The sequence below is a fragment of the Aedes albopictus genome, chromosome 3, assembly GCF_035046485.1.
Source record: "Aedes albopictus strain Foshan chromosome 3, AalbF5, whole genome shotgun sequence".
NCBI lineage: Eukaryota > Metazoa > Arthropoda > Insecta > Diptera > Culicidae > Aedes > Aedes albopictus.
The window spans coordinates 37,464,772-37,474,666 of record NC_085138.1 but is presented as its reverse complement, the minus strand read 5'-3'; positions in this window follow the sequence as shown (position 1 = coordinate 37,474,666).

Here is a 9,895-nt window from a genome sequence, read left to right as displayed (position 1 = left end):
TCGCAAATTTTACGACCAATTGTTGGAGCATCACGTCCGCAAAGACCACCCTCACCGGCCTCATTTCGTTGGCTGCTCACCAAGGTCGCGCAATGTAGAAGATACGCTGGCTGGCTGGTGTTGAATTGGCCAAGCTCACGGAAACCCATAAAAAAGGGACAATGTTTCGGTTTACGTGACGTGACTCGAACCGGTTTGTCACCTTCCAAAATGACCGGGCAGGGTAGGGAGACGATTGAAGCAATAATTTACTATGTATGAATAATTCACCTAGTGGAGGGTGTTGTAGCTGGACAAACGTCTTGAAATCCCGCTTCAACAGTGCATCAGAACTTCAGACGCACAAATCTCAAGAAGCAAGCATCAAACAACAGTAAATTTTATTATTCTGTTCTTGTTCACGTGTAATAAGCTTAAAATAAGAATATCAGATGCGCTTGTTTTGTTTACGAAGTGATTTGTGCGTTCAAAATCGTGAGCAGGTGCCAAAGTCGGCCATTGTGGCGGCCATTTTGGGATTCTAACGAGTCTGTCCTTAATGGATAGCAATTTAAACATAAGTCGTAACGTCATAACTAGAAACATTGGCGTGAAAAGTTGGTGCGAAAAATGTCGAATTTCCGATGAGGCCACCTATGCTATTAAATTAAATACAGAGTATACCATACCTATGTCCTTAAGGTATACAGTTTGAGCATGAGCATGAGCATTGGACCCTATGTCCCTAAGATATACAGTTTGTTTACAAAATAATGTTTTTTTTTTCGTTCGGGATACGAACTGAAATATTGGTACCCCCTAGAAAAGAATCGTAGCTACGCCAATGGGGAGCGATAACTTGAAAGCATCTGCTCATAAACCGACGTGATAGCTTGATGAACACAAAATGGGTAATGATGGGCAACATTTGGTACAGATTCTTAAGAGCTATTATAAACAGCACCACTAAAACATCGAAAAAGTGCTCTACAACTGGTCCGAATGCGGGTCATGGTCACCCTCCAGTCGATGTTTCGCATGGACGAACTGCTTCACCATCCACCCGCTCTCTGTCTGATGGCAATTATGCTTCATTTGTTTTCAAAATTTGCAGCATCGAAGCCGCCGCCGCGCCGGTTTACAATCATGACGCTCGAACTCGGAGGAACACACTCATTGCCATGCAACGCCCCATGCATATTAGAGTGGGTCAACGTTGTATGGAGAAACTTTAAATTTGATCGTATCAACCCGGAACAAAGCTTTTTCAATCTATATTTAGCGTCCAAAACAACTGTGCAAAATTTGGGAGCGATTGGTTTCATCCCCGTATTCCGCATTGCGATTGAAATTTGTATGGAAGTTATTGCGGAGATTCCACCTGTTTAGACTCCTGCGCGAAAATTAGTTGCGTGGATTTTTCTTGCGTGGGCCCACAGTTATAAAACCAGACCGCGTGCTGGTGAATATGTTACGCTGTGTTGTTAGGTACACATTTGGTGATAGTTTTGCATTGTAAACAAACATTTATCACGCACCTACACTGAAAATGAGCCTAACCATTTATTTGCTTCGGACTCTATAAATCTTCACAACGGGCAATAGTATGGGAAAACGTACTTTTTTGCATTTTACTCATAAGCTGAATTCTTTTGTCTAATACTATGTAACCAATGATTTTAAAGTATATCCTAGGATATTGCGTTGCGTTGCGTTGCGTGGTAACGGAGTAATTCGTAGATTGCAAACTGAAAGTTGTCATGTTAAAACTTTAATACTCCTATTCTAATTGCTTATGGAATGCTATTTGGGAAGGAACAGCTATCCAATCAGAGGTTGAAGTAAAAAAGACATGAAAACTTCCATTGCCGGCCACACCCATCTTCTCCGTTACGAGGATAGGAAAGGATGTGATGATATGAAACCTACTTTATGAAAGGCCAGCGACTCACCGGCGCCCCATAGGTGTCAAGGAGTTGGATATTTGGAATGGGTTGATTTGGGATTCACAATAAGCGAGTGATGCGACAAGATTCAAATTGTGTGAGTGTATTTGAGTAGTATATTTAGATGTATTGATGTGAGTGTAAGTGTTTAGTATATTTAAACACCAACGTTGGGAGTGACGTAGCTAAAAGGTTTTGTCACTCCTTGGGCCATTTTTCTCCAGGGATGGGGCACAGGCATTTCCACCAGTGGCGTAGCCAGAAATTGTCTCTGGGAGGGGTTTTCAACGGTCAATGATACCTTTATTGATTTGACACTTAAATTTTATAAACAGTAATGAGCAATTGTGTTCGTAGTTTAAAAATAGCGGCACAGCCGAAAAAATTTTTCGTCGCAAAGCGCTTTATGCTAAAAATTTGTTCCTCAAATTATGGCTCGTGGGGGGGGGGGGCGGTGTTTAACCCTAAACCACCCCCCCCCCGTGGCTACGCCAGTGATTTCCAATTAAGCGCCATTGCTCGCTCTCTGAAACGATAACAAATACGTTATGTTTTAAAGTATAGCCTAGGGTATGCCGAACAACTTTGCCGAAGACCGCAAAGTGATCCGACGCTTGTGAAAAAAGTTATTCGCCTGGTAACTTAGGCCAAAAATTGAGATTTTATTATTGATGTTATTCCTTTACATGTTAAATGTTAAGCACCACCGGGCAATCTGTACGTTATAACTTTTTTCACAAGTATCGGATCATTTTGCGGTCTTCGGCAAAGTTTTTCGGCATATCCTGGGCTATACTTCAACGTCATTAGTTAGATCGTTTTAGACAAAAAAATTCAATTTATTAGAAAAATGCAAAAAAGCACGTTTTCCCATACTAAATTCTATACAAATTTCAATCGCAATGCGGAATACGGGGAAGCAATCAATCGCTCCCAAATTTTGCACAGTCGTTTTGAACGCTAAAAAGAATCGAAAAAGCTTTGTTCCGAAAAATCGACTTTGTTGACCCAGTCTAATAATGTACACACAATTTGGTAACATTTACGAAGCCGGTGGTTGTTGATGGAGAGTGCTTGTGGTAACGAACGCGACGATACACACCCCATCATCGTATTCGTATGTTGGCGGCCGGCCAAATCGTAGTGTAAATAATCGATCATGTTCTACCATAACGAGGAGATGACATCAAATCATTAGTATTGGATTGTACTCTGTCGACGAGGAGTGCACTTAGTTGATATAGGATGATATTGCATTTGGGAGTGTAGGTCCCAAAAGTTTAGCCGGAGCAAACTAATAATAGACCTAATTCAGATCTGATAAATTTTGACAATTTTGCGGGTTGAAATTGAGTCTACCACAATTGCTAACTAAGAGTTTTTCCAATCGACCATTTTGCGTTCATATATCGTGTGGAAGAACCCGTCACCATCAGCATGGTCCTACTGAATAACAGCGAGTGTACCACCTTGGCATTTTTCTTCACACTAAGCTAAGAAAGATTTTTCAAATGATTGTCTCTTCATTGATCATCAGATACGATTCATCAATAATGAATAACAATCGCCGCAAAAGATTACGAACACCGGTGATGGTTGAAACAATGCCTTTAAAGGAACCGACATACGCTTTGGACCTTCATATGTATGGATTATGTGCATCAAGCGATACGCATAGTGCATACACAGCATCGTGTTCACACCGCATTCAGTCACAACAGTACAACATCATCGACGCGTTATGCAACTTGAGGTATGCGCTACTGGCAAGCTGTGCACTTCGTGCACGTGTTACAATATATGTATGCCTCAGGGAAAAAGTGTGGCCTCAGCATAAAGCATTGAATCGTGTTTATGCATTTGTCGTTATTATCATGATCAGTCGATGAAATGAATCCGAATAAAAAATTACTATTTATCCAAATATTACTAACATCTGATAGGTTTCATTGTTCATAATAAAGTACACAGTTGATGTATTGCAACTTTTTACAATAAAAATCTAGCCCATATAGTTCGTACGATAAGTGAACATTTGTTTTATTAGTGACTAATTGATTCGATTGTTTTTCATCAGTTCTTTAATAATTTAAAGTAGCTATAAGTAAAAATCAATTACGGTTGTTTTTATTCAGTTGGAAAAGTGCCTGTAAAGCTCTCATGTACTTTTAATTAAAAAAAGTTTATTTCTCAATTACACTTTGAAACAATTCGCAACAATGAAATAACAATAAATATTATTGTTGCGTGAAACATGCTATTCTATTATGTTTAATCAAGTACAATTTATTTGTTTTTTTTTTTTAGTTTTCGTTTAAGCTTTGAGTACATATGGAAGCTCTGAGTTAATAACTATGGAAGTGCTTATAGAACACTATAGGGGCCGTGCATAAACCACGTAGACTTTTTGGGGGGAGGGGGGGGGGTCTGTCTCGCCAAAGTCTACGCTCCATACAAATTTTAATTTTTTTGTATGGACAAAAGTCTACGAGGCGGAAGGGGGGGGGGGGGGGGTCTGAGATTTATCCAAGTTACGACAAGAAAAATAAAAATAAGAACAATGTTTTTTTTCCATTATTTTCCAATTAACTAGAATATCTAATAAATAGTAAACTACCATTGATAACAATAAGAATACAGTTAATTTGTTAGGGTCAATGTCTCATAAAAACACAATACATGCTATTGTTTTTCGTGAAAAAATGAATAAAAAATTTCTCAAAATTTTATGGTTAAGATACATAACGACTACCATTTTTATTGTAAAAGTGCCATTTACCATTCACCGAATGGTATTTAACAATAGTGGTGATGGTGATGAGTGTGCTGTTCAAATTACAATACGTTTAATGGTGAAAAATTTTCGAAAAAAATATGTTTTAACACTAAAATTTTTCGTATTTTTATAATATTTTTTTATCAGATGTTTTCAAAAAAAAATCATTAACAGTTTTGAAATTAACAAAACATCTGTGTACATAACATAATGTTTATTAATGGATAACCATGTCAATGTTCCGAAGGCTGCAAACGAAGACAAAACTCGCGTTGTACAAGTCTCTGATTGTCCCGGTCGCTTTATACGGTCATGAAACGTGGACGTTGAAAGAAGTTGATCGGAGAGCCTTTGGAGTCTTCGAACGTAAAGTTCTGCGAACAATACTCGGCGGTAAACTGGAGGACGGCATCTGACGGCGTCGCATGAACTACGAATTGTACCAGGTATTGTGCGTTGCAAGAAAAACACAATTATGGCGACTACTTTCTAAGGCCTTCAATGATGGACAAAATTTAATCGCAGTGCAAATGCCACGTGCAGTCACCACAGCAGTCATCATATTACCCGGCCATGTGGCGACCTTGTTTCAAGAATTATCAAAGAGCGCTATGATGGAACATTTGAAAACAGGTATGTTTTCTTAGGCGACTGTCTCGCGCGTATCTCTGACTGCGGGTAAAAGTAGTCGCGAAAGTAGATTTTATTTCGATTCGTATAATATATAAAGAGATAAATATAGTGAAGCGAATACAACACGGCAGGCTGTGGTGGGCTGGACACGTAGCTCGTATGCCGGAGGAACGACAAGCTAAAATTATATTCAGCAGAGAACCAGGAAGGGGTCGTGGGCTTCGTGGAAGGCCGCGCACACGTTGGCTTTTTGCAGTTGAGGAGGACCTAAGGACTCTAAACGTTCAGGGCGACTGGAAACGTTTGGCCCAGGACCGAGGCCAGTGGAGGCGGATACTTCATTCGGCGTAGACTCACCGCTACGAGTTGTAGCCCATCAAGTATCAAGTAAGTTTGTCAATGTCATGTAAAATGCATGACATTTATCTGCACTGCGAATAATTAATATCAAATCAATCGAAGTGAGTTCAAAACCGATGTTTGAATTACTTTTCACATTTGTCTCGATCTGTACAGATTTTCTACATTTTTGATTGAAGAAGGGCGGCCATCCTCGTGTTTAGGATAGAGACGAACCAGCCAACGGCTGAAAGTCTCTTTAATAAAGACAAATCAATCAATCGGCCATCCTCACTGATCAGTAGGGTGCTCCAATTCTCATCCTATTAATAACAATAGATTGAAACGCTGTTCCTTATTTTTATGTTTCTTGTTACAAGTAAATAACGAATCGCTTGTTTAGGAATACGAGTGTGAGTTTATCAATGTCTTCTTTTACAAGCTATGATCTTACTTATTAAAATTACTTATGGATAGATATTTGGGAGCGAAAAATAAGTTCTAAAAAATCATGTTACAATCGAAAGATCAGTGAACATTCAGCCGGCAAATATATGAAAACAATGACTTTTCCTTAAGATTTGTTAATTACAAACGAAAAACAAATTTTCCATGGCAACTTGCATGCTAGTTTGCATGATTACCATCATGCGAGAAAATATCCGATTTGTTTTTCTGCAACCAGCTCCTACTTCCGTATCTCGTAGGGTAGAAACCTACTTCGTCATATGCGCTAATTACCGTCATATCAGACGGAAAATAGACAAAACTTATGAATAACCAGCCCGTCTAGCACTAAAATCGAATAAATACGGGAAATTTCACGTTCCACTTTCACTCCACTTACTAGTTACAACATGTTTCTCGTTTTGCGAACGACGAAGGCAACCGCACCAAAGCAGCAGCTAGCCGGATTGTTCTTCATCACCGTTCAATTTTCACTTTGCCAGATTCGTTTCACTGTTTGTAGAATGCAGCAAAACTATTCATTAGATCGTATCAATCGCCTTTTCCGTCGGTAAAATGTTTGTTTACAATTGTCTTCGTCTAGGGAGGATGCAAGCAAATACGTGAGTTAATTTTTGGCACAGAGAAGGATTCCTTCGTTGCACTGTGATGGCGTAATCTGGTGGGCAAAAACATTAATTGAAATACCGTCATCGGTATTCTAAAGCTGCATCCCCCTGAATTTAGAAGATTTTTGCTCTATCGCGCATTCAACACATTATTTGGATTGCGAAGGGTTTGACCGACATTTTGAAAAAAAAAACATCTACGGTAAAGTCTTTTTGTAAAGTAACTTTTGACCATCCTGTGTACCATAGTGTCAAGTAGAAGGTGTGCCAGGAATTGAATTTAGGTTGTGCCTAAAATAGACGTGGACTAGACGGAAACAAAATTCCTGGGACAATTATTCAATGTTATTATTTTAAGGAATTTGTAGTTCTTTCACAATATATTTTACATGATATTGAAGCTTACTTATAAATTAGTAATTGATACTAACTGCACAAGAAAAAAATCGTTGCCGGATCCATGACTAAAATGTTATGAAATCATAAAACTTGTCGCTTCATGATATTGTAACTACAAGTCATGATATCGTGACGTTAACAACGATTATCATGAATAATAATAACTGATTCCATCAACAAAAGTCATGGCCGTCAAAAGCGTTATGAAAAAATTAAGCTCGTTTTCATAAATTGAATACCATAAAGCTGAGTCATGGTAGCATGGCTCTGAGTCACAAAACTATGACGCTGAGTCATCTCAACCAGACGCTCAGTCGTATAAACATAACGCAGAGTCATAAAATCATGAATCACAACAAACGAATTTGGGCACTGTAAGCGTTACGCAAACCCTCGCGCAGAATCACCTACGCCATTTTTGTCACTTCTGTCAAGGCGCCTTTTGTGAGCGACAGAGTTTTCCGGTGAGATTTTTTTTTTGGTTTTCGAAAAAGTGTAGTGAATTGTTCTTACTTAAATAGTAGTAAACTATATAATTATTGAACTACATTCCAGAAGTTTAAAGTGGAAAAACTCCATATTCCGGCACAAAACTCCGGCCAGCTTCATCAGCAGCAGAACAATCAAGCTCACGCACAATTACGGCACAAAATTTTGGCTAAATGCATGACGTAATCTATGGACGCCCCCTATGTCTATGGACCATTTTACGAGACGGTTCAGAACAACTGATCGCTCATTTTATGAATGAAAATTTGACAGTATGGAGCCAGATCATTTTGACAGATCTCACACGAGCAAGAAAAGGTCGGCAAACTGCATGAAAATTGTTCGTCTCTTTCTTGCATGTGTGTGATCTGTCAAAATGACCTGGCTAATGTCAAACATTTCGAGGTTAGGTTCCGTGGTGTAATGAAGAAAAGACTTGCGTGGTGTAATGAAGAATATACTTTGTTTTTTGCAGCCAAACAAGACAAAAGAAATCTCAAAAAGTGCAGCCAAATGGCAAATACCAGAATCATAAAAATTACTTCAATATTCAGGAACCTTGTTCATGATTTCAGAGTGCGTGCTTCACGATAACATGACCTTAAATGCCACTTTGCACCAATTAATCCGATAGTATAAATTACAAATACTAGAATCATGCATACTGCTTATGTTTTTATAACATTAGGTAATAAATTAAGAACATGCTATATGATAACATGACCAGTGCTACCATTTTTCGCAAATCGATCCAGTACCATAAATGACAAATACTTGCACCATGAGTAATGCTCAAGCTTTCATAAATTTAGTTCATAGTTTGAGTACGTACTTCATGATAATATGAACCGACTTACCAAATTTCGCTAATAAAACTGGAACCATAAATGACAACTACTAGTTCTATGAATACCGCTTCTGGTTTTATGAATCTAGTTAATAGTTCTGGTATTCATGGGCATGATATCATGACTTAACTTACAAATTTTTGTCAATAAATATGAAAAACGTAACGCCAAGGTGACGTTACGGCAACATGAGTCATGAAAGTATGACCTTTTTTTGTGGTGTATATTTATAACATGAAAACACACATTTTACGCGAAATCATGACTCATTTAGCAGGTTTCAAGCAGCGGATTTTTTCCCGTGTGGGGCTAACGAGGTGCAAGATTGAACTCGATAGTTATTGGTCGAAACTCTAGTTCAGTCATATCACCCAACTGATTCGCACACGAATTGTACGCACTAGAATCACGCATCGTGTCAAACCAAGTTACGATAGTGAAGAAACCGCACTGCAACGAAACCGACATCTCATCGTGCGCGATGATCTAAAAGTACTGATTATGAGCATATGATTAACATGCACACTATGTAATGTAATGGCCTATCGGAGAGTGTGATGTATGCAAATGTGTCATCCTTCTGTCGAGAGTAGGACGAAACGAAATCAAAAGAACGCGATATAACAGTTGCATTCTATTCGTTTGCGACTTCACTTCGAAGCTTATTTTCATTCTTGTTTGAGCATATCCAACAGGAGCACGATTATTTACGAAACGAATCGTTCATGAGCTTGCACTTAGCATTGATAGCTTATGTATTTTCTCAAAATACTGAGTTTTGTGCAAGTCTGAGGATTTTCTCTAAATTCACATTTTTGAGCTTATTAAGCTGTAGAAGATTTCAATAATCCGAGATATATTTTCAAAAATTACTAAATATTGATGTTTTATATAAATGTGTTGAACTTTGTTCCGAAAATACTCAAAACTATAATTAGTTTTACTAAAAAATGAGACTTTTATAGAATATTTATTAAATTGCGGTCGACGACTAGATTTATAGTATTCTACATATATGCTTTTCAAACAAATACTAAACAATATGCTATAATTTGCTATAATTGCTTGTGCAAATTTAGCGCAAAAATGTTCAAAAACTTTTACCTAAAATTCTATATTAAAGCAGATATTGACAGATCGCAGAATTCCGCCAAAAAAATATTTTTTGGGGTTGGACAAGACACTTTTCAAGAATATCCCCTAGCAACATTTCCTGAAAGTTCTACAAATACTGATTTAGGTAAAATTACTGAGGAAACTCTTATGATTCAGCTTAAAACGATTTTTGGCAATCTATTAAGTTTTAAGGACTTTTCTCTTAATCAGCTACAAATGCTTATATACATTTCACAGGAAACTATATCTGCAAGTTTTGAGGTAACATTTTCATCAGCTTCCTAACACGTTTTG